Source organism: Oryctolagus cuniculus, chromosome 9 (genome assembly GCF_964237555.1).
Source record: "Oryctolagus cuniculus chromosome 9, mOryCun1.1, whole genome shotgun sequence".
NCBI classification, from domain to species: domain Eukaryota; kingdom Metazoa; phylum Chordata; class Mammalia; order Lagomorpha; family Leporidae; genus Oryctolagus; species Oryctolagus cuniculus.
This window is the reverse complement of record NC_091440.1, coordinates 126,453,863-126,478,215: the sequence shown is the minus strand read 5'-3', so window position 1 is coordinate 126,478,215 and position 24,353 is coordinate 126,453,863. Positions and strand designations below refer to the sequence as shown.

The following is a 24,353-nucleotide window of genomic DNA, read 5'->3' as shown; positions in this document are numbered from 1 at the left end:
GCCAGAGCTACGCTGATCTGAAGCCAGGAGCCAGGAGCTTTTTCCGGGTCTCCCAAGCTGCTGCAGGGGCCCAAGGACTTGTGCCATCTTCTGCTGCTTTCCCAGGCCATAGCAGAGAGCCAGCCTGGAAGTGGAGCAGCCAGGACTAGAAGTGGCACCCATATGGGATGCTGGCTCTGCAGGTGGAAGATTAACCTGTACTATGGCGCCGGCCGGAATATGTCAATGTAACAGGCAATGTTATTGGGTAAAATCATTAATGAGTGTATTTTTTTCATGTTGGTAACTATTTGAATTTTTCACTAATTTCTATCGCTTTGTTCAGTTACAAATTTTGAGTATTTCTTTCCCTGGTTTGCAGGAGCCTTATACATAAAGTTATTTTTTCTTAGTCATTAGTTGCAGGTGCTTGTCCTGATGATATTGGTTTTTAGCTTTTATATGTTAATAGAAAATATTTTAATATGTAAAGCTATCCATACATGACTTTGATCTTTGACTTCTTACATTGATGTAATACTTAAAATTCCATCCCTATTCTGAGGTCAGAAACCTGCTTAATTTAAAAAGCAACCTACCACTTTAATCTTATTGCAGTGTATTTCATCACTTGATAAAGTGACTCCATACCCATGTCCTTTAAAAATGTATTTTTCAGTTTTTAGCACTAACTTGAAAATGTACCAAATTGTCGTCATGGACATTTTCTGGGGAAGCTTAGCTTTGTCATTACAGTACACTGACAACCATGCGTGGCTTCATTGTAGATCAATGAGAGAGGCCTGTAATCTCCCAACCTGCCATTTCTTTCCATTGAAATTGTCACATTGCACGTTTGGAGCTTTTCCGTCTGCTGAGATTACAGTAGCAGAGCAGCAGGGCCGTTGTGGAAAGGTAGCCCTCACTGGCCCTGTGTGGTGTTCTGTGTTGAAAAATGTTACGTTGCTGCCTGGAGGGGCCAGCAGTTGAACAGTACATTCATGTCTGCTTGCCACCAGGAAGCACTGGGTCATTCTTGAGATAGTATTTCTACACCATGTATTCCAAAATGCGCACTAAGGGTGCTGCCTTTTTTCTCCTCAGATGAAATCTCTTCCCTCCTTCCCTCCTCCCAAGTGTTCGTGGAGAACCTACTAGGAACCAGACACAAACTCTGTCTATACCAAGCTTATATTCTGGTAGGGATGTGACCCATAGTAAGATGTGTGATTTATCAGATGAAAAAAAAAATAGTGGGAAGAAATAGAAGTACGAGGATGAATCGGAAGGTTCGTGGAAAATGTTTGTTATAAAAATCCAGGGGCCAGGATGGTGGTAAAAGCGATGCCTTGCAACCCTAGGATACTACGTTACTGCAGCCACTCAAATCCTGGCTACTCTGCTTGAGATTCAGTTCGTACTAATGATAATGGGAAAGCAGCAGAGGATGGTCCAGGTTCTTGGGTCTTTGCCTCCTACAGGAGAGACATGGGTGGAATTGTGGGCTTCTGGCCTTGGACCAATCCAGCCTTGGTCATTGTAGCCATTTGGAGAGTGAAACAGTGGATGGAAGATCTTTCTGTCACTCTGCCTTCTAAATAAATTTTTTTTCAAGAAAGAAGATCCAGTTATTTCACATAAATGAAGTTTGTCATTTTTGTGGGGAGCAACTCGGACTAGACTAAGTTACTGGAATTAAGACTTATTCTATGCATCTGCTCTCCCACAATATGGCGCTGGGAGAGGAGGAAACAGCTTCTACACAGCTGCCTCTTGCCAACTTGAGTGATGACCTGCAGGAGCTGATCCTGCTCCTGATTGGAGGAGAGCAGCGTACTCGGCGTGTGGGTAGCAGAGTTGGGATTGGTGGAAGAGGACTATAAAGGAGGAGAGAGACAACATGCGCCAGGAACATCTAAAGGGAACACCTGAGCAGCCCCCGAGAGAGCCGGCTGGCGGTGTGCCGCTCCCCCGCGGAAAGTGGCAGGGGAAACCGCCCTTCCACGGAGGTGGAAGGACGGTAGCCAACCCGGGAAGAACCAGCAGCAAACCCGGGAAGGGCCGAGCAGACGAAAGAACAGCGCAGGGTCCTGTGTCGTTCCTCTGCGAAGAGGGGGAGTGACATAATGGTGCCGTGACTCAGATATGAAGCCTAAGCAGGGTTTAGTGTCGTTCCTCCATGAAGAGGGGGAGCGACAATTTTCTATAAACTTTTTGAAATGCCCTTATAGCTAGGATGTAGATAGTACAGTAATTGTGCATTCTGTCATCAGCTGTTGTCTTTCTGAGGTGATACTTAGATGAGTATGGAATCATACTGAGCTACTCTTAATAACGGTGGATGAATTTGATGGTACAAGACTGGTTTTACCATACCTTCTTAATTAGTCCTCTGAATATTAGAAGTAGTTACAATGTTAAAATTGCTACCTCCATAATTCAATACATGAGTAAGTATTGAGAAGGGATAATTAGCATGATTTCCATTACAAGTATTTGTACTGAGGTATTTTTAATAAGTAGTAGGGAATATGTTACTGTTTAAGTATGGAAAGTTATTTGAAACTTGGATGGGTTAAAAAACTTTATGGATAATTTCACTTACAAATCAGGAAAAATTATGGCTTCCAAACACGGCTAAGAGGGGTTGGTTTGGGTGCCCATGCCGTAGAGCAGTGGGTGAAGCCCCTGCCTGCAATGGCAGCTTCCCAAATGAGCAGTGCTTCAAACTGTGGCTGCTGCGCTTGGGATCCAGCTGCCTACCGATGGAGCTGGGAAGGCAGAGAAAGATGGCCCAAGTACCCGTAGAACCCACGTGGGAGACTGGAACGTCGCTCCTGGTGTGGCCTGTCCATTCGGGGAGTGATCCCACAGGAAAGGTCTGTCTCCCTCCTTTGCTCTAACTCTGCCTTTCCAATGTATAAATGGTTAAAAAAGATGGTGCTTGCAAAATGCTGTCTTTGTGAGAGTGACGTTACACTACAGAGAGGCTTGCATACAGATGTGTTTGTTGCGGATCAGAACATTTGGGTTCTGAATCTCGGCTGCCCAGAAATGCAATGAGTTGCCAGCGTAGAGGAAGGGGATGTAGGGCTGCTTTTTTTTTGGTTTCTTTGTTGTTTTGTTCGTTTGTTTTCCAAGGAAAGACCCAAATGGCAACGTCACTCTTGAGTAGGTAGGGGATCAGCAGAGCTGACTGCGAATCCAGCAGTTGATGAACCACTGTGCTTTTTCTCCTGGATTTACATTAGCATCTCAGAAATGGGCACATCAGCCTATTTCCGTTTGCCCTAAAGGAAATGTTCATGAGCACTGAGGTCTGCAGTTCCTGAACAAGGCTGCACCCGCTCTTGCTGAAAACGCACTATCTTTAAGAATAACTCGGGTTTTTGCATGTCTTGCCTTGTAAAGCATGTTGCCTTGCACTGAATCATGATATGGTTTGGAGAACTAAAGAAAATACATACTAGAGAGTTGAAAGGAAGCCAAGCCTGTCTGTCTGGGTAACGGTGCTGCATAGAAGAAAAGATGGGACTGTTTGCCTGTTGCCTCTGCTATGGATGTCTGAGTAGCCAAAGGTCAGGACGAAGCAAGAAATAGATAAGGGGGCAGGAGAAGAAGAGTAGTAGCCACTGTCAATTATAATTTACAGTGGTAATGAAGTGCATTTCTGTTCATAGCAAACAGGAGGATATTCACAATGTTCCTGAGAAATGTATATTGCCTTTGTATTTTTCCATGAACATTTTGAAGTACAATCATAGTAAATTCACTATCTTCTCTCCACTACCTCAATTTTATGAGTATTTCATAATTATAGTATTTCATAAACCTATAATTACATTTGTAAGACTTGAGGTATAGGGGAGGAAAAATATTCCCTCTAATTGTCATGTAATAAGAAATATATGCCTATTTGATCATCTGCAGTCCGAGCTCCAAAAATCTTTGTGATTTCCTAAGTGCTAAGAATGAGTGTCTAGGCTGGCGCCGCGGCTCACTAGGCTAATCCTCCGCCTTTCGGCGCCGGCAACCCGGGTTCTAGTCCCAGTCGGGGCGCCGGATTCTGTCCCAGTTGCCCCTCTTCCAGGCCAGCTCTCTGCTGTGGCCCGGGAGTGCAGTGGAGGATGACCCAAGTGCTTGGGCCCTGCACCCCATGGGAGACCAGGAGAAGCACCTGGCTCCTGGCTTCGGATCAGCGCGGTGCACCAGCCGCAGCAGCCATTGGAGGGTGACCCAATGGCAAAGGAAGACCTTTCTCTCTGTCTCTCTCTCTCACTGTCCACTCTGCCTGTCAAAAAAAAAAAAAAAAAAAAAAGAAAGAAAGAAAGAAAGTCTATTACCCAGAAGTAGCCCATTTCAACCACAGCTGAGTTTGTTAATGACAGGTGACTTTTAAGAAGCCTGTGGAATGGGGCTAGGGGTATTGGTTGCCTGAGGGGTCAACCAGTTTGTAGAGGATTGAAAGTTAAATAACCTCCTCCCCAAACCTCTCAAGGAGAGGAGCTGGAAATTGGCCTAGTCTCCAGTGGCAAATTGTGTGAGCAATCATGAATATGTAATACAACCCCCATTTATGCCCAAAGGGACAGGGAGCAGAGGGCCTGGTGAACTTACGAAGGTACAGGGAGGGGGCTGTGTCCAGTGAGGTCACTGAAGCTCTGTGCCCAGCTTCTCTTTCACGTGAGTGTTCCCGAGTTGTCCCCTTTGTAGTCAGGTGGTAAATCCAAGCCGAGCACATCCCTGCATTCTGCAAGTCCTTGTAGCAAATCATGAAATCTGAGGAAGAGGCTGTGGAAACGTGCGTTCTGTAGCCCGGCAGTAATGCAGGTGAAAACCTGAGCTTCGCAATTGCATCTGAAGTGGGGGTGCAGTCCTAGAAGATGGAGCGCGTAACTCATGGGTTCAGTTCTAAGCCCAGTTGGGGTCAGAAGTGAACGAAATTAGGGGATGGTGCAATTGTTGTGTGCGAGATAATTAAACTGAATTATAGGCCAAAAAGTGATAATGTAAAGGAATCTCTACCCATCTGGTGTCAGGGGTGATGGAAATGTTTTTTTTTTTTTTTTTTTTTTTTTTCCCCTTTGTGTTTGCAGAACTTCCCCCTGCAACTAGTTAGAGGAGTTGCCATGGAACCCCAAAATTGGGTTTGCACAGTAAATGTGCAAAAAAAAAAAGAAAAACAATCTTTGACCATGGGAAGGTGGAAGAAAGTAGGTATTTATTAGCAAAGTACACAGCAAGGAACTGGGCAGATCTGTCTGAATGCCTAGGCTCCTGGAGAGGTGTACAGGGGTGAAAGTTATTGCTGATTGAAAGTGGGCTGACAGATCAAAGTTAAATTGGGTCCAAGCTTCTGGTTGGTTGGTTATGCAAAGTGCCACCTTTGGATTGGTCAGTGATGCTATGCTCTTCAGGTTATCTTTAGGGTAGCCAGGTGGGTTTCAGTGGGCTTGGGAGTAGGTTGGGAGGTGCGTTACACTCAGGTGGTACTTGGGATGTACTGCAAACCTGGACTTGACCTGCCTGGGTTGGGGACTTTCTTAAACCCCTTGAGACAGTAGTGGCCATGAATACTCTGCCTATTAAAGAAGAAAAATGCTTCATGAGCCTGGTAGGTAGGACACTGTAGAACAGCCATGTTAGTCCCTCAGGTCAGTGAATTCCTTTTGAAAAGTGGAGGGGGCACCTAGGGAAATTAGGGGAAGGAGACTGACTATGATTCGACCCTCAAGGGTCTGTTACAAGTTACCTTTCACATACAGTGTCACTGTGGCCACAGAAGAGTTTTCCTTGATGTGTTCTTCACATATTTCTGCTAAGGTCATTGCTGTCTCCTCTCCATTTGTTTATGCATATTTTGTTCAATAAGAAAACCCTGGAAACACATAGCTACAATCTGGTTACTCAACGAATACATCGGTCAGCTTTTGTAGAAGAGAATATGAATACTGCAAGTGTACCTCTGTACTCTGGTGCCTCAGGGTAAACCTCTATGAAGCAGAAGATTGATGAAAGTCTTTGTTGCTACAATGTGTAAATATTTTCTCTATTTTCCCTGTTACTTGGAGTATTACAATTCAGTACAGAATTTGTACCAGTAGCATAAAAACTATAAGTGCTTTTCTGTTGGAACTAATTTCCTCAGTATATTAAAAGTAAGCTCCTTAAAGAATTTGAAGGCTGGTTTATGTGCTAGTACACACTAGATTACTGAAACATAGGGTTTGTTGAGCATTCTTCTGAATAGAGCCAAGGCAGCTTAGAGATGCAATGTATCATGCAGAAAGCAGTTGCCATTAAGTTGTTTGTTTTTGTTTTGTTTTGTTTTGTTTTGTTGTGACAGGCAGAGTGGACAGTGAGACAGAGACAGAAAGAAAGGTCTTCCTTTGCCATTGGTTCACCCTCCAATGGCCGCCGCGGCCGGTGCACTGCGGCCAGTACACCGTGCTGATCCGAAGGCAGGAGCCAGGTGCTTCTCCTGGTCTCCCATGGGGTGCAGGGCCCAAGCACTTGGGCCATCCTCCACTGCGGTCCCTGGCCACAGCAGAGAGCTGGCCTGGAAGAGGGGCAACCGGGACAGAATCTGGCATCCCAATCGGGACTAGAATCCAGTGTCCGGCAATGCAGGCGGAGGATTAGCCTAGTGAGCTGCAGCACTGGCCAGAAGTTCAGTTTTTTAAAAGCAGTCATTTAAGCCCTATGCACTGATATCAGAAACCAGGGGTACAGAGTGTTAGAAAGTAATACAGTTACTTAGAAAGTAAAATAAATTTACTACAATTGAGGTTTTTGGGTTTTATTTGAAAGAGTTACAGGCGGGGCGGGGAGAGAGGCAGAAAATCTTCTATTTGCTGGCTTACTCCCCAGATGGCTGCAATGAGCAGAGCTGGGCCCATCCAGAGCCAGGAGCTTCTTCCGGGTCTCCCGTGTGGGTGCAGGGGCCCAAGGACATGGGCCATCTTCTGCTGCTTTCCCAAGCCATTACGAGGGAGCTGGATGAGAAGTGGAGCAGCCAGGTATTGAACTGGCGCCCATTTGGGATGCCGGCACTGCAGGTGGTGGCTTTACCCACTAGGCCACAGTGCCAGCCCCTATGGTGTAGGTGTCAATGTCCTAGTTTATAGCAGTAAAATTCAAGAAGTCACTCAGCTTCCTGATGACTGTGTTGAGTACTTTCCTTTCTTGTCTCCACGATATCCAAATGGTGGATTTGATTTCCTAGTGTGTTGAGATCACACCTCTCAATTGTCTTAATCTTTATGCCAATGTGCTGAATGGCATTTGGGCTTTTTATTCTATAGGAGGAAATGAAATGAAGGCAGTGAACAGAGACTTCATAACAGAAGAATGTCCACACTTGCGATGGACTAGATCAGCAATCCAGGTTACTAATAAGTGGATGTTTCTTAAATGGGCTGTGTTAATGGCACTAAAGATTTATACAACACAGGTACGCTAGCTCTGGGAGCAATGTAATCAGTTGCCCAGGATTTCTCATTAGAGACTTTGTTGCAATCACAAGCAGTATTGAATACAATGGATGAGCCAAAGGTGGACTCATTTTTTTCCCCAATAATCACAGATTGTCTTGAATTTTAGCTGATGTGTATATTATCTTACCATTAGTGTGCAGTTTAATTTCGTTTTCCTCTAGGGGTAATATGTTAGGTTTCATTTACTCAATATCCATGGCACCAGGTTTCATCCTCATAGTAGATGGGGCCTTTTTGGACTCAAGGTCATGGTCTGAGACTGATTTCTAGAAGGAAAGCTTTGCAAGGATGTTGTAAATCGCTATTACATCCCACTTCTCCCCACCCCCACCCCCAGCACTGAGATGCTATCCTTTCAAAGGACCTCTCTGATACTCCAGGATTTATAACACCAATAATTTCAATGTGTCTCCTTGAAGTTCCACAGCTGCTTTCTTACCAGTGACTTTGGTTACTGTTACGTATTCTAAAACAAGTGCAGCAGGGAGGAGGGGACGATGTAAAGTCCAAGATACTAGTTATCCTTAAGACGAAGTCTGCATAGCATCGGTCTCTGTACCCCAACTCTTCCTGATGTCCATCAGCCCAAGTCTCCAGGAACATGCCTGTAGGGGAACAAGTAGAATGTGTTTCTCATTGCAGAGAATAGAAGCTCAAGGTCTGGAAAACTGGCAGACGTATTTGTAAAGTGCTGTTAGAGTGGGCCTATTAGCAGACTGAATCTTTGAGTCATTCTGCAAGGTGTGGAAAGCAATGTGAAAGTGAGAGAATTTCCATTTCTGTTTGTGAGATCATGCTATTTCATCTTAGTGAGACATGCCTTTTTTTAAAGTCTGAAATACAAAGATGGATTTCGTCCATCTGCTGGGTCATCTCCAAGATGGCCCTAAGGTTGGGCCACGTGGAACCCAAGATCCAGGAGCTTCATCCAGGTCTCACAGGTGGGTGGCAGGGTCCCACACACTGGACCATCTTCCACTGCTAGTCCCAGGCTGGATCTGAGGTGGATTAGCAGCACCCATGTGGGATGCTCGCCTCCCTAGGGGCAGCTTTACCTGCTATGCCATGATGGCACCTCCCACAGGCACTTTCAAGAAGGGCTTTTGAATTGTTGAATACAGAGCCCATGACTACTTTCCCAGCTGGTGAGAAAGTGCTTTGTCGTGTGTGAGCCTGTTCAGGCAGCCACAGCCTTTGCAGGAATGGTGCCTCCTCTCTGGGTCCTCCTGTGGTGGAAGGAACAAGTAGTTCTATCGAGCTTCTTGTTGCCGTCTATTTCTGAGTACATAAGCACATTCTGTCTCTAGTCCAAGGTGACCTCAGGTCACTTCTTCAACCCTTCAGGGCTGTGTTCTTCATCCCTTCAGGGCTGTGTTCTTCATCCCATCATCTGAAGAGCCACCTTTGACCTTTGGTTTTTGGCTCTTAAAGAGTGTATGTATTGATCTATTCTGGCTGAAGAGATATAAAAAAAATTCCACTTAGGAAAGTTTATCATTTCTGTATCCCCAGTGCGTAAGCATTGCCTGACACATCATAAATGCATGGTCAAAGTGGGAAGAGCTTAGTCCCTGAGGGAACTGCCAGATGGGCTGGAGTTTGGGCGAGAACAGTGTGGAAAACGGCGGGGGAGCTTGACCCTACTGTGCAGCTCATGCCAAGGTACTAAGCTAGGATTTTATTTCTTTGTAACAGGTCATGAAAGGTTTTGTCAGGGGACTCATTTGAGGGCTTGTCTGGCTGCTGTGTGCAGAAATAGGATGATTTAATCAACAGTCATTGGGATATTGTGGTAGTGTAGACCTGCATATCTGACCCATTGGGAATTCACATGAAAATTAAAGTGGCCATTGCCGTATTTCAAGCCATATGTACAGCAGCACAGCCCTGGAACATTCCATTAGTCCTGCCAGGAAATACATGTTGCAGGGGCCGGCGCTGTGGTACAGGGGGTTAATCCTCCACCTGTGGTGCCGGCATCCCATATGGGCACCGGTTCTGGTCTCGGCTGCTTCACTGCCGACCCAGCTCTCTGCTGTGGCCTGGGAAAGTGGTGGCAGATGGCCCCAGTCCTTGGCCCCCTGTGCCCGTGTGGGAGACCCGGGAGAAGCTCCTGGCTTCAGATTGGTGCAGCTCCAGCTGTTGCGGCCGATTGGGGAGTGAGCCAGCAGATGGAAGACCTCTCTCTCTGTCCCTTTCCACCTGTCAAATAAATAAAATACTGGAAAAAAAAGATGATGCTGTCTTAGGAGGGTGACGGTAATGGAAAACAGGTGAAGTAGACCTGGAGCCAGGACTGAGAGCACTTCCTGAGGGAGCAGAACACGCACTGAGATGTGACAATGGGGATGCCAGTGTCTGTTGAGCAGTTGGAGGTGACATTCACAGTGAGGGAGGACAGCAAAGGGACGTGGTACAATTTTTAATTAAAGATTTTATTAGCAAGTGCTTGCAGTGTGTTGCAGTTTTTACAAATCTCAACCTGACCAGATATGAAACAACTTAAAAACCTTTTAAAACCTTTAAAAACCAGGCTTTTTTTTAAAAAAAAAAAAAAAACATGTTTGTCGTTACCAAAAAGAGACATCTGTAGGTAAAAGTAATAAAAACCTCATGCTGCATAGATAATGCAGACAGTTCTGGTAATCAGTTCTGGTAATCTGGTCAACGGGCAAAAAGCAAGCATGTAGGGTTTTCAGCTCCAATCTTTTGTTCATTCCTGATTGCTGGAATCTCATATTCACTTCTTGTTGGATGACTAAACTGGATGGTGGGAGAGATGTTAAGGCAGCTTGTACTCAGCCCCGCCCTGCTCAGCCTCAGGAGCAGGCGAATTCTCAGCTGGTGATCGGCTGCTTTTGTCTCTTGGCCATCTTGTAGTTTAGGGTCATCTGGGCGTCTGCGTCGGTAGTTGAAGTTGAGGCGGTACCGACGCTGAGGTGGCTGCTGGCCCTGGGTCTCCTCTCCTTGGTTTTCCTTATCTTCTGTGACAGCCTGGAGAGGACGTCAATGGAGAGGAGGACCTCTGCGGAATCGTGGGCTATCACCCCGATACACATTCTGTCTCACTGGTCAGCCTTGTTCTCCTGCACCCTGGTGGTCGGCACCTTCCCTCACTTCTCCCTGCACAGGAGGGTTAGAGTACTGTGGTCGACGCCCATAGGGTCTCCACATGTAGTAAGGTGGGACCTGGCCGTTGGGTACACTCTCCAACCCCTCATTCTTTTCCCCACTCTCACTGCTCTGGTCATCATGCAGGTCATTGCGTGGAGGACCCTATGATGTGGGTAGCGTCTGTAATGGTTTACTGCCTTGCACTGGAACTCCACCAGGGCCTGTGACATTTGCTGCCTCCCCCCCGCCCCTTTCTCCTTCAACAACATCAGACTCCACAGTCTCTCCATCTCCTGCACTGCCGAGGGACTTCCTGGGGGTTATTCTTCTTTATGGCAGTCTGGGGTACAAATACATCTTCCTTGGTGTCAGTCCTGCTGATGAAACCATGTCTATTCCTTACATTGAACCATTTTCCTGTCCCCAAAACCTTTGTTGCGATGAGCTTCTTGTCCCCGCCGGCAGGCGCTGCCGATGGGAGGCCTCCCTGTGCCACTGCCCCTGGTGCTGGGCTTGGTTTCAGTGGCGCTGGGTCTCAGCCTCGCGGCTCATGGTTGTGGTGGCGGTGACTGGGGCCAGCGGCGGCAGCTGCGGCTCCTCCCGGGGTATGACGGTAACTAGGCCAGTGGCGGAGGTGGGGCTGCTCAGGGCTTTCTCTCCGGTCTGCTCTCTGTTCCTGCTACCGATCAAACTCTACCATGTTAGTGACATGAAACTATTCAGCTTCTCACAAGTTTCCTTTAGTTATCCTTTATTACACAGTTTTCTATTTAATCATTTTTTTAGTCAAAACAAGACCCCAAACCTCTATTTACCTACTTCTTTTTCCCTTTGCAATGGATTTAGATAGTTTATGGGATCAATGAAGGAAGGGCATGATGGTATCAAACAAGTTGAACACAAATATTCAGAGTTGCAGGCACAGAGGAAATGATTTAGAAAGTAGCATGTTTGAAATGAAAACTATACAGATGTGAAATGGTTATAAATTCAGGGTACTGATAGGAAAGACCCAGAGAATCACAGTTCGCATTTAGCTGGCATTGCTAGTTCAGTTCACAAGACCCTCACCATCAAGGGGTTTTGGGAGACAGTTATACTCCATAAGCTTCCAGTTGCATCATTCTATGGCTGTCTACAACCTTAAGGTTTTCGTAATGCTGTCACTCTTCCATATTTTTTTAAGATTTTTTGAGAGGTAGAGTTGCAGTGAAAGGGACGGACAGAGAAAGTTCCTTCCTTCCACTGGGTCACTCCCCAGATGGCTGCAAAGACCAGATCTGTGCCAATCTGAAGCCAGGAGCCAGGAACTTCCTCATGGTCTCCCATGTGGGTGCAGGGGCCCAAGCATTTGATCCACCTTCCACTGCCCTCCCAGGCCATAGCAGAGAGCTGGATGGCAAGTGGAGCAGCCGGGACTAGAACTGACTCCCAGTTCTGATGCTGGTGCGGCCGGCAGAGGATTTACCTGCTGCGCCACAGTGCCGGCCCCCTGATTTGGAAACAGTGTCAAGCTTGAATGCATCCGCAGAACAATCACCAAGATGCTGAAGGGTGTACCTAATCTGGGCATACTTATCTGGGAGAATGAAGGAGACAGGATTGGAATTCTCTTAAAATACTTACGTAATTCTCTTATGGAGGCTTTGAGGTCATGTATGAAGCTTCTTCTCCTGAAAGGTGTCTACTTAATACCAAATGTTTAACAGTATTGAAGGCGTCATGCTAAGAACTGAGAATTCTGAATCCTCTTAATCCTACAGTGGTAGGTTAGCAAAGCACGTGACAAGAATGCTCAATGATGGGGCTTAAAGCCCTGGGTTAAAGCCCTGGTCTGAAGCACCAGCATCCCATATGGGTGCCAGTTCTAGTCCTGGCTGCTCTTCTTTCAATCCAGCTCTCTGCTGTGGTCTGGGAAAGCAGTGGAAGATGGCCCAAGTCCTTGGTCCCCTGCGCCCATGTGGGAGACCCGGAAGAAGCTCCTGGCTTCAGATCAGCCCAGCTCTGACTGTTGCGGCCAATTGCGAGTGAACCAACGGATCAAAGAACTCTGTCTCCCTCTCTCTCTCTCCTCTGTCTGTATAACTCTTATTAAAGATCTATCTATTTTGCAGTCAAAGAAAAAGAGTGCTGAATAACTAGTCCCCAGTGACAAAGGCGATAAATAGAGAAAGGAGAATTCCAACCCAAGCGCTCTGTAGTCTCGGCCACTGCGCTCCCCATCCTGGAATTGTGACACTGTTTGCTTTTCACAGCAAGATGAGCACTTACTTCAAGGCAGAAAATAGTCCTATTTGAGGGTTATTTTAAAAGGGAACTCGGTAGGAGGTCAAATGGAATGACCTCTACGAGTCTATACTTAAACTGGCCCATCCTCCAGCATCTCTGTCTTGAAAGTATAGACTTCATAAATGTGTTCTCTGTAGTTCTAAGTCATTACCAGAAATACCACACTCGGAAGAACCAGGGCTGGAACCATTTTCACGCCCTTCGTTTCTGTCCTCCCGGTTAACAGTTCTTGGATGGTTAAATCAGCCGTGGAACTTCCGGGCATCTAATTATCGAGTTTGCCATCTTCTATCTGTTCCCAGGGACATCATAAGACACTTGAAGTGCTTCACTGAAGTCAAGATTCATTAAGTGTATCCTCTTCCCCCTAGTCACCATCTAATTAGCTCTTTTAAAAAATGAAATGAGATCAGTTGCGTGTGGCATGTTAAAGACCCCATGCCGCGTTCGTTCGGCCACTGATTCTTCAACTATGCAGAGACCATCTGTTTGATAAACAAACCTCAGCAAGACTTGATGGCACATTAACAAATATAATTTCTGAACACTAATCGATGCAATTTCATTTAAGTACTTATTTCTATCTCCCTCTCACAAATGAGAACATTGGGACACAGAAGCTAAGTAAATTAGCCCCAGGCCATGAGGTGCATAAATGGCAAAGCTGCTCCAAACCAGCAGTGTGCCTACAGAATCTGTGCCAGCAAGCCGGAGGCCCTGCATTCGGTCACTGATAGTTGACTAGGAAAATCAGCCCTGCACCTGTGGTTGTCCCCCCCCTTCTGAGCATACAGAAGCAGACTGACTGCGTTTCTCCCCATGCTCACAACACAGGTTACTTCTGTGATCCCCCAACGGGTAGAGCCTTTCCTGCTCCAGGGAGCGTGCAGTTCTGACAGTACGATCTCACAGGTAGAGTTCACTCTGCAAGACTGCTCCCTGTCTTTCCAAGCCCATCTCCAGTCTCAGGGCAATGTTACCAGTACCTCTGATTGGCTCTAAGTTGGGGTTCCCACACTCCCTTCCCTGGGTTATGCTAGTTGGCTCCAGCAGCCCACAGACATCAAGGACCCGTGTTCATGGATAAAGAGATGCAGAGGATGAGGTACAGCAGAAGGGGCAGGAAGCTTTCATGTCCTCTCTGAGTGCTGCTCTCCAAGAACCTCTATGTGTTCTCCTGCGTAGAAGCTCTCTACACCCTGGGTTTGAGGTTTTTATGCAGACCACATTTTGTAAGATAGGACTATTATGTCAAAGTGTGGGTAGAACGGTATCACCTAGTGCTACTCAGATGAGTGAGGACAGTCAGCTAGGATTGCTGGTTCACAATCTTATTGGCCTCTCTGTGCCTCATTCCTTGAGCCTGGGTGCAAGGGAAAAATCCTGTCTGAAATGAAGGTCTTATAAGAAGACACCCTCTGGCCGGCGCCACAGCTCAATAGGCTAATCCTCCACCTAGTAGCACCGGCACACCGGGTTCCAGTCCCAGTCGGGGCGCCAGATTCTGTCCCGGTTGCCCCTCTTCCAGGCCAGCTCTCTGCTGTGGCCTGGGAGTGAAGTGGAGGATGGCCCGAGTACTTGGGCCCTGCACCCCATGGGAGACCAGGAGAAGCACCTGGCTCCTGCCATCGGATCAGCACAGTGCGCCGGCCGCAGCGCGCCACCCGCGGTGGCCATTGGAGGGTGAACCAACAGCAAAAGGAAGACCTTTCTGTCTCTCTCTCACTGTCCACTCTGCCTGTCAAAAAAACAAGACACCCTCGCACCTCCCCCAAGGCAAAGTAGGTCAGAATTTCTTACGAAATGAGCAGCTGTAATAGAGCAGTTCTCACTTCTGTACCGTGTGTTTGGGGGAAAATGCAGCAGGAGAAAGGAGTATGGAGAGTAGGGGTCTGGAAGCAAAAACAGCCCCAACATGACTTCGTACTTGTTCCGCCTTAGACTGCTTGAGAAACCGAGCCCCGAAGGCTGAGCCCTTGAGTGAATATCAAGGGCTACAAGAGTTGTGGGCCCACAACCACTCATCCACCTACATTACTGCAGACTTTCCAGGATGTGTGTCAGCTCTACTCGGAATCCCTTTCCTTAATGTCAAAGCACCCTCCAAATAGTCATTTGCAGTTCACCAGTTCCTTTCAATGTAAGAATAATGCAGAGATTAATATTCCCCATTAGTCTTAGACTGAGCTATGCCTTCAAGAAAACTTAGTTGTGGAGAACTTAAATTACAACCAGTCTTGTCAGTATCAGGACCACTTTATCTTTCTGAAATAGTGAAGGATGATTCTGTCCAGTTATCTTGACCAAAAGAAAATGTCTTCCCTCCTGAGGATGCTAGATGGCTATGTAAATGAGGTTGCATTTCATGTCCTGTGATACGACTCAGTCTTCTCCCTGTGAGCACTGGGCTGAATGAGTTCCATCGTATAAGTCTAGAGTATTGCTCCATTCATGTTAAGAGTTTGTAGCTTCATGTCACGTATGTGCTCTCTGTCACCTATGTCTAGCCACAGAGGGACTTTAGTTACGGAGTGTATCCTGCATGGCAGGTCACTGCTGTATCTTTAAATGTTGACGAGGGAGTGGGAGAAAAAGGCTTTCACCTTATCTGAGAAGGGCTGACTCAGAAGCAAAAGCAGGAGAGCAGTGTGGATATGCAGCTGCCTATGCAGGGTATGCAATTTCGCAAACAGTTTACTAAAGTGGGTTCTGAATGAAGTTGGAAGTGGAAACTGGGCAGCACTGGCTTGAGGATCACCAGCAGTCCTCTTACTGTGACACAGAAAACAGGATGTTTCTCACTGCAAAACTTTGCATGAGGCATGAGACGGGCCGTCCAGATGGATCATCTGACGTAACTGTGCGTGTTTGCACATATTTTTAAGAAATGATAAACTCAACAGTTTTTGCTATTTGATCCAGTCTGGGACAGTCAATTTGACACAGAACTGCAGCTTTCATTGTCTTAGTACCACATCTCTTCTACTAAGTGACTACCTCTACCCCCAAAAAAAGTTTTGTTACTACTTATCCAATTTGCAAACTCAACAGATCTTAATATGAGTGACTAAGTGAAGAGTTATCATGCACAGACTTTCAATATAAGGGTATGAAAGCTGCTGAGTCAGAGCCCAGTGAGCCTCCACACCCTGCAGGTGAGATGATGAGTTGCGTAAAGCATGCTTACCAAATGTGCCTTCTTTGTCTGTAGTGTTCTTCTGTTTGTCTCTTAACAGACCCTCTGCCTTTTGGTAACCTGACTGCTGATAAAATTATTATTCATCTACAAACAGTCCAAAGCTCTGAGATGACTTACTGCAGAAGTCTTTGATGGTTTTTTTGCATACATAAAAGGGTACAGTTTTCTGTAAAAACGTTGTTGAAAGCAAAGCAGTTTCTCCTAATAAACATGTTCATATAGACTTCAATATGCTTCGATTTCAAATATGTTGCACTGAAATAAACTTCAAAATTCATTTACCCTGGCTGGCACCGCAGCTCACTAAGCTAATCCTCCGCCTTGCGGTGCTGGCACACCGGGTTCTAGGTCCAGTTTCTCCTCTTCCAGGCCAGCTCTCTGCTGTGGCCCGGGAGTGCAGTGGAGGATGGCCCAGGTCCTTGGGCCCTGCACCCACATGGGAGACCAGGAGCAGCACTTGGCTCCTGGCTTCGGATTGACGGAGCGCACTGGCCACAGCGGCCACTGGGGGGTGAACCAACGGAAAGGAAGACCTTTCTGTCTCTCTCTCTCACTGTCCACTCTGCCTGTCAAAAAAAAAAAAATTGTAATTCATTTACCTTGAACTTTTTAAAGTACCCTCCCTCTGCTGAGTTTTTACCTTAATGGATTACCTTTATGGACTTGCTCAATTAATAGATGAATAATAATAACGTTTCATCTTAACAAATTCTAGTTTTAAACGTCTAAAAAAACGACATTGCTGGAGTGACCGCTTCTATACACAGTTCACTCTCCCGATGGCTACAACAGGCTGTTCTGAGCCACGCATCACCAACTCCATTCTGGTCTCACACATGGGTGCAGGAAGTACTTACGCCATTTTCCTGTTTCCCCAGGCACAGGAGATGATCCCAGCCAGGATCTGGGTGTTCGCTCACATCAATCATGCTGGACGTTGGCCTATTTAGACCAAGTGCGAGTCTAATTGCTGACTGATTTCTAATGAAAAGGTCAGAGAGCAGCATTACTGTGATGGTCTCCATGCTTCAGCGGTACAGCTGCTGTGGTGGAAGGGCCCTGTACCTTCAGGTCTGCGTGGTGTAGAGGATTTGAGGCTGCGGCACGGCTCACAGCTCCCCCTGATTGAACGATGCTTTGCCATTGCACTTACCACTAGGTCTCGAAAGCTGCTTTCGTATGTGTAAGGAACCAGATCGGGAGCCTTTCTAATTGTACGTTAAAGAGAAATAATGTCTGGTCATCACATCAGACTCTGAGCAGCCCTACAGCTAGAGGTGATGTGCTCAGACATTGCCCTCTGCCTCTGTAACCACCCCATCTGTATATTAATTTATCTGAATCTTGTCTAAATGTGACATTGACACATTACCTGCAATGTCTTTCCTTAGTATTAACAGTCAGATTTTTATTTTTAACATTGGTCTTCTAGAAGTTGCGAGAGGGTTGAGACCATTACACACACCCCATCATTCAAACCTAAGAGCTTCTGTTTTCAGGGTCTCCAGAAATACATTGTATAGTAGAAGTATCTGCTGTCAAGCAGCAACTTCCAAGGAATCCTAGTCTCCTTTTCTTTGTCTTACAATGTTATTGACTTAGATAAATCACAAAATGTCATCCCTATTAAGGTACTATTCAGACGTCCATCTATTCAGGAGTACCTGGGAAAGTTACTACAAATGGAATGTTGGTATCTTAATTCTAAATTCTGATAAATTATATCAGGGATTTTGCCTTTCAATGCAATGTCCATACAACCCCCAGCCGTTTCCTTGAGAGACATTGTCACACAACTTTCAGCAACCATTGTATGATATTAACCATACTGCTTAATGCAATGAAGAAAAATTTAAATCCTCAATGCAAAGACTTATTAATTATGAAAGATGGTGTCCTCATTTACAGTAGTATCTACTCTCCTATTCTCTCTTCCTATGATAAGCGTAGTATTTGGACGAAGTTACCTTTGGAACACAGCACATGGTGATTTGCTTCCTGTGGACAGCTGGGCATTCATCCTGCCTTCTCCTCTCTTCCTTCTGCTGACATGCCACTGCTGTTTCTGGAAGAAATCAGGAACAGAGTCAGCACAGTCACTCATCCATGTTCTGTACCACACTGCTGTAGCTGTGCACCTCTCCATCACTGTCCCCCTGTCTGGAGGACTGACTACAGACTGTAGCAGGAACTGACTTGGTACAGCTTTAGCCATTCCTAGGCTGATGTTTTTCCATCTAATTATCCTAAGACTGGTGCCAAAGCTCTAGCTCAATTGGGAGACAACTGAATCTTTGTGGATTCTTCCAATCCTGAAATAGAACTTACCTTCACCAGACTCTTGAAGTTTTCAGCACACAGATCCTGTACATGCTAGGCTAAGTCGGCACCTCCGTATTGCATTTTCTTTGGGGTATGATGCGTGGTATTGGTTTTCATTTGAAATTCTCTGAAATTTGATGGCATTGATTGTTGCATTCTGGTCTTAAACCTGCTTAAAAACTTCATGCTTTCAATTTTGGTACCATTCAGACATCCTTGGGTTCCTGCCTCCGTGGTTCTAACACCCACAGCAGTTACAGTAAATTGTACCCTTTTTATTCAGCCTTTCTGTCCTGTCCTTCTGCCTTTTTCCTGTTCTCTGAAGACCTTGCTTTCCACTAAGCAACATCCAATGTAGCTCAAGCACCTAGAGAATGATAAAGTGTCGTTTATTTTCGGGGGATGGGAATGAGACATCGTCTTTGTTACATAAGTCAGTTTCCCATCTGTAAACATTTGGGCATATTTCGCTCGTTTGTGTATATGTATGTGTAAATAGTTAACACTTGCAATTTGTCATAAGTACATTATTTTTTCACTCATCAGTATTGTTTCATATTTTGAACTACAATCCCAGTGGCTACATTGTAGATTACCCACAATTCTTGTAAAAATAAGTTTCCTTTTTAAAATTTAAATAATACTGGGTTGATAATCCTAGAACTGCAAAGATGTGTACAGGAGGATAGCCTTAGGATAAATTTCCCGAATGGAGACATGCTGGATTCAGGGCATGAATATTTACAATTCTTGACAATTTTAATTTCTAGGCAAACTATGTAGCTTTAAGTTGACATGCAGCCTTGTTTTTTCAAAAAATGAAGCTACTTAGCAATGTGTGTTTTAAAAGCACACACTTCAGGGCCAGTGCTGTGGCATAGCTGCCGCCTGCAGGGCCGGCATCCCATGTGGACGCGGGTTCAGGTCTCAGCTGCTCCACTTGCAATCCAGCTCTCTGCCATGGCCTGGGAAAGCAGTAGAAGATGGCCCAAGTCCTTGGGCCCCTACACCCACATGGGAGACCCAGAAGAAGCTCCTGGCTTCAGATGGGTGCAGTGCCAGCTGTAGTGGCGAAACGGGGAGTGAACTAGCAGACTGAAGCGCTCTCTTTCGCTCTGCCTCTCCTCTTTGTGTAACTCCTGCAATTAAATACATCTTTAAAAAAACTCATACTTCATATTTCAGCATTTGTGCTTTCCAGAAATACTGGCACAAGCGCAGATTTGGGATCTGGTGTGCTTGGTACATCTTTGAAGAAGATGGTCCTTCATGAGATTGAATGGTGGTACATGTATTATCTTTGAAAAAGACTGATTTTAAAGAGAATGAAGTAGTAGACCTGTATTACATTTATGTATATATATATATATATATATATAATATAACCTTAATCTAGCAAGCAAAAAAAATAATAAAAGCAGAAACTTTGGGCCAGCATTGTCGTCTGTGACACTAACCTTCCATGCAGGACCTGGTGTTTGTGACAAGTGCTCCCGTTCCCTGCTGAAGAACTCGGAAAGGCAGGCCCAAGGGCCTGGGCCTCGGCCACGCATGCAGATCCAGCTGCAACTCCTGGATCCTTGCTTCCTCTTGGCCCAGCTCTGGCTCTTAGAGCCCCTGGGAGAGTCACTCAGCAGACAGCACATTTCTGGGTTCAACTCTCCCTTCCAAATAAGCAACAAATTAAAAATTGCAGGCAGGAATTCTACAATACAGCAGTCATCATCGATGAGGCAGCATGGGATTTGGAATGAGTTGGCCTCTGTGCAGAGAGTTCAGTGGGCAAAGAGCAGCAAAAATGAAGACCACGTCGTGTAAGGGTAACAAACACTGGGACTTTTCAGTGTGCGGGTGTGTGGCTAAGAATGAAGGGAAACACAACCAGGAGCACTCAAACCAGCCCTGCATGCTGGGTCTCAGTGTTAGTGCACAGGCAGACAGAGACCTAAACCCTGTATTTACATATAAGCAAATCTGGTGCATGCTCCAATTTATAGCAGTGGTATTCTTGTAAGTACTCAAGGCAGAGCCTGTGTTCTTGTTGTCCTGGGAGCACACAGCAGGACCTGGAACACACTGATAACACTTAAGTGGGGAGGGTCCCTTCAACGGGCAACTGATACACACAGTATCCCCTCTGCCAACACTGGAATCGAGGTACCTCTTCAACCGCAATGACAGTGGAAAAGGTTTTTATAATGGAAAAATCTAAGTGCTTTTATTTGAGGCTACTCATATTTGTTCCCCAGGTCTTCACATCTAGTGCTATCCTTACCTAACATTCTTATGTCTCACTGCGCTGCAACCACACACAGTTTTTCTCACAACTGTAGAGATGCCACTACTGCAAAACCCTGCACTTGAAGGCTTGAGCCTGTTCTCAAACAGGCACAGCAGCTTTCTAACATGTCTAGGTTACATGGTAAATGAAAAACAGCCCCTACCATGCCAGAATCCATGATGCTGGTCTTTGACCATATTCTTTTTTTTTTTTTTTTTGATTTTTTTTTAATTTATTTAATAAGCATAAATTTCCAAAGTATAGCTTATGGACCACAATAGCCTCCTCCCCCCCACCCCGTGTCTTCCCTCCCATCCACAACGCTCCCCTCTCCCACTCCCTCTTCCCTTCCCCTTCACATCACAATTAATTTTCAATTATCTTTATATACAGAAGATCAATTTAGCGTATGTTAAGTAAAGATTACCACATTTTGCTCCCACACAGAAACATAAAGTGTAAAATACTATTTGAGTACTAGTTATAGCATTAATTAAACACCTAAGAGTAATTGTGTATTAATTACAGAGCTCAACCAATAGTTTTAAGTAGAATATAAAACGCATCTTTTGCATTGTTGTGACTTCCCCCCGACCTCCCTCCCTCCCGTGGCCCTCCCCTCACCCACTTCCTCTCCCCTCTCCCCCCTTCATCACATTTCATTTTCAGTTACCTTCATATACCGAAGATCAATTTAGTATATACTAAGCAGGGATTTCAACAGGTTGCACTCACACAACCGAACCAGGTATAGGGTATTGTTTGACTAGTAGTGTTGTTTTTGAGTTTCATACATAAACATATTAAGGACAGAGATCCTGCGAAGGGAGCATGAACCCAGTGACTCCCGTTGTTGATTTAACAATTGGCACTCTTATTTATGACGTCAGCAATCACCCGAGACTCTTGCTATGAGCTGTCTAGGCTATGGAGGCCCCTTGATTTCACCAACTCTGAATTTGTTTAGTCAAGGCCATATCACAGTGGAGGTTCCTTCCTCCCTTCAGAGAAAGGCGCCTCTCTCCTTGATGGCCTGATCCTTCTGCTGGAGTGTTGTTCGCCAAGATCCTTCATTTAGATTGTTTTTTGCCACCGTGTCATGGCTTTCCATGCCTGCGAGACTCTCATGGACCTTTTAGTCAGATCCGAATGTCCCAAGGGTTGATTCTGAGGCAGGAGTGCTGTTTTGGGCATTTGCCATTCTATGAGTCTGCTGTGTGACCTGCTTCCCCCGCAGGATCATTCTCAACCCTTTTGATTCTATCTTTCATTATTTGCTTACACTGGTCTTATTTGTGTACTCTCTTCGACACTTACCCTATCTTTTGGATCAGTTGTGTATTTATATTTGTCTCTTTACCAAGTGTGCTGGCATTGGAACCTGCCTCCTTGGTAAGATTGAGTTGAAATCCCCTGGCACATTTCCAGTTCCACCATTGGAGGTAGGTCTGAGTGAGTATGTGCCGTCCTATATATCCCCTCCCTCTCTTATTCCCACTCCCATGTTCCACAGAGATCAATTTCCTATTAATTTTTAAACGCTTAAGAATGGTTGTGCATTGATTGCAGAGTTCAACCAGTGGTCTTGTGTAGAGCATACCGAGCAACAACAACAACAACAAAAATACTAAAGGAACAAAATAGTAAGTTTTTCCTCAACAGTCTAGACAAGGGCTGCTCATGTCATTGTCTCTCATAGTGTCCATTTCACTTCAATGGGTATCATTTTAGGTGCTCGTTTAGTTGCCATCGATCAGGGAGAACATGTGATATTTATCCCTTTTGGACTGGCTTATTTCACTCAGCATGATGTTTTCCAGCTTCCTCCATTTTGTTGTGAATGCCCGGATTTCGTTGTTTTTTACTGCTGTATAGTGTTCCATAGAGTACATATCCCATAGTTTCTTTATCCAGTCATCCGTTGATGGACATTTAGGTTGATTCCATGTCTTAGCTATTGTGAATTGAGCTGCAACAAATATTGAGGTGCAAATGGCTTTTTTCACCCCTTTAATTCCATTTGGGTACATTCCAAGGAGTGGGATGGCTGGGTCCTGTGGTAGTGCTATGTTCAGGTTTCTGAGGACTCTCCAGACTGTCTTCCATAGTGGCTTTACCAGCTTGCATTCCCACCAACAGTGGATTAGTGTCCCCTTTTCTCCACATCCTCGCCAGCATCTGTTGTTGGTTGATTTCTGTATGTAAGCCAATCTAACCGGAGTGAGGTGGTATCTCATTGTGGTTTTGATCTGCATTTCCCTGATGGCTAGGGATCCTGAGCATTTTTTCATGTGCCTGTTGGCCATTTGGATTTCTTCTTTTGAAAAATGCCTGTTAAGGTCCTTGGCCCATTTTTTTATTGGGTTGTTTGTTTTGATTCTGTGGTGTTTTTTGATCATTGTGTAGATTCTAGTTGTTAATCCTTTATCTGTTGTGTAGTTTGCGAATAACGTCTCCCATTCTGTTGGTTGCCTCTTCGCTTTCCTGACTGTTTCCTTTGCTGTTAAGAAACTCTTCAATTTTAGGTAATCCCATTTGTTTATTTTGTCTTTGATTACCCGTGCCTGTGGGGTCTTCTCCAGGAATTCTTCGCCTATTCCAATATCTTGAAGGGTTTCCCCTATGCTCTCAATTAGTTTCATGGTGTCGTGGCGCAACTCTAGTTCTTTGATCCATGTTGAGTGGATTTTTGTATAAGGTGTAAGGTAGGGGTCTTGCTTCATACTGCGGCATGTGGACATCCAGTTTTCCCAGCACCATTTGTTGAAGAGGCTGTCCTTGTTCCAGGGGTTGGTTTTAGGTCCTTTGTCAAATATGAGTTGGTTATAGATGTTTGGATTGATCTCCGGTGATTCTATTCTGTTCCATTGGTCTATCCATCTGTTTTTGTACCAGTACCAGGCTGTTTTGATTATAACTGCCCTGTAGTATGCTTTGAAGTCTGGAATTGTGATGCCTCCGGCCTTGTTTTTATTGTAAAGGATTGCTTTAGCTATTCTGGGTCTCCTGTTTCTCCATATGAATTTCAGCATCGTTTTTTCTAGGTCTTTGAAGAATGACTTTGGTATTTTGATTGGTATTGCATTGAACTTGTAAATTGCTTTTGGGAGAATGGACATTTTGATGATATTGATTCTTCCAATCCATGAGCATGGCAGGTTTTTCCATTTTTTTGTGTCATCTTCTATTTCTTTCTTTAGTGTTTTGTAATTTTCATCATAGAGGTCTTTGACCTCCTTGGTTAAATTTATTCCAAGGTACTTTATTGTTTTTGTGGCTATTGTGAATGGGATTGATCTTAGTAGTTCTTCCTCGGCCCTGGCATTGCTTTGACCATATTCTACAACCAAATCAACATCTTACAAGCACCTAGTAACCCACTTACCCATGCTATTGCATCAGCGAAAGCCAGAAGAAACAGCACCAGGGGAGGCGAAGTGAGATGACAGCTGACTGACCATCCGCATAGATCATGCTAGACCCCAGCACTGTGGGTTCTCATCACGCTTCCTCCACTCTTAAAATTGCACAGTGGTATAAATAAGACACCTGGATGGAGCCAGCACGGTGGCGTACTGTGCCAAGCCTCAGGCTGCCATGTCAGCATCTAATAGGGGCACTGGTTCACTCCACTGCTAATGTGCCAGGGAAAGCAGAAGATGGCCAAAGTGCT

At 45.3% G+C, this 24,353-nt stretch overlaps 1 pseudogene; it reads right to left on the bottom strand.

Moving 5' to 3' along the window:
• Window positions 1-10,055: 10,055 nt before the first annotated feature.
• On the bottom strand, window positions 10,056-11,141 carry LOC100353346 (Y-box-binding protein 1-like; annotated as a pseudogene).
• Window positions 11,142-24,353: the final 13,212 nt, after the last annotated feature.